Source organism: Aplysia californica, unplaced genomic scaffold (genome assembly GCF_000002075.1).
Source record: "Aplysia californica isolate F4 #8 unplaced genomic scaffold, AplCal3.0 scaffold00886, whole genome shotgun sequence".
Taxonomy (NCBI): domain Eukaryota; kingdom Metazoa; phylum Mollusca; class Gastropoda; order Aplysiida; family Aplysiidae; genus Aplysia; species Aplysia californica.
In genome coordinates this window covers 289,589-290,701 of record NW_004798156.1, presented here as the reverse complement: position 1 = coordinate 290,701, position 1,113 = coordinate 289,589, and positions in this window count along the sequence as shown.

Here is a 1,113-nt window from a genome sequence, read left to right as displayed (position 1 = left end):
GGGGGGATTTTTTCGATACTGATGTTGTCTGTTTAGTCCTTTCACAGACGAAAATATCATTCTTTGGAACTTGAATTGTGTTTTATGAAAAGGTAAGGGTGGAGTATGATCCAATAAAAAAAATGGTGTATTATTATCCATATAATGATAATTCCAATCGAGTTCACAAAGAGGTCTTTTCAGAAGTTGAGAAACAATAAGTGGGTATCTTGTGTCTTGTTCAAATATACTGTCAAGCTTGTGGAATTTTTTCTTATATACACAACCTTGACTAACGAATTATGACGCATTTTCCCCTTCAATTTTACGAGGAAAGTTATACACCGCTCAAGATGTATTTGAATATCTAGGGCGTGATATCAGAGGCCTAGAAGTGGTCGCTTTTAAGCACAAGGGGGGTGTCCCGAAAAATGCTGTTTTGAGAAAATCAAAGGTAAAGTTTTTGTCCCTTGTTCAGTTTCTTTAATAAAAGACGAGGAGAGTTTTCTCTACTACCAAACAAATACACACACCAGTGAAATCAAACTTCTCCTATAGGTAGGGCAATGCCCACTTTTGGTGTAGGTCGAGATTTCTGGAAAGCGCCGACATCTGGGCTAGCCCGCTTGTCCTTAAAAGCGGCTAAGTGTGACCAGCAGGATCAGCGAGCTGTGTACATACCAGTAACAGATACATGAATGGGTCTTGGCAGGGTAGCTGAAATCCAAACTTATGAGTGATGTAGGCGTGTTCACCGGGAATCGAAATATATTAGGGGGCTCTCGTGGCCCAGAGTTCAAGGTGTTCATTCGAAGTTCCCGGGTTCAAACCCGGGTAGCGACCAAAAATGTTTCTTCTCTAAGATTATCTCCTTTCACCTCCTTTCCTGCTCTCTAGCAATGTTCTATCGTCTGCTTTCGTCTCCCCTTTCTTCCCCCACCCCTTACCTCCTTTGCACCTTTCTCTGGGCTCCTGACTCTTTCTGCAGCCTGTCTACTGCTACTCTTTGGCTCCTCCTTACACTGTTATCTTCCAGCCACACCCCTGATCTTCTTGTAGGAAAGATCTACACCTAGCCTTCTCGGACAAGGGCGAAAAATCTCGGAGGGCCCGTGTGCAAGTTGCGCACGTTAA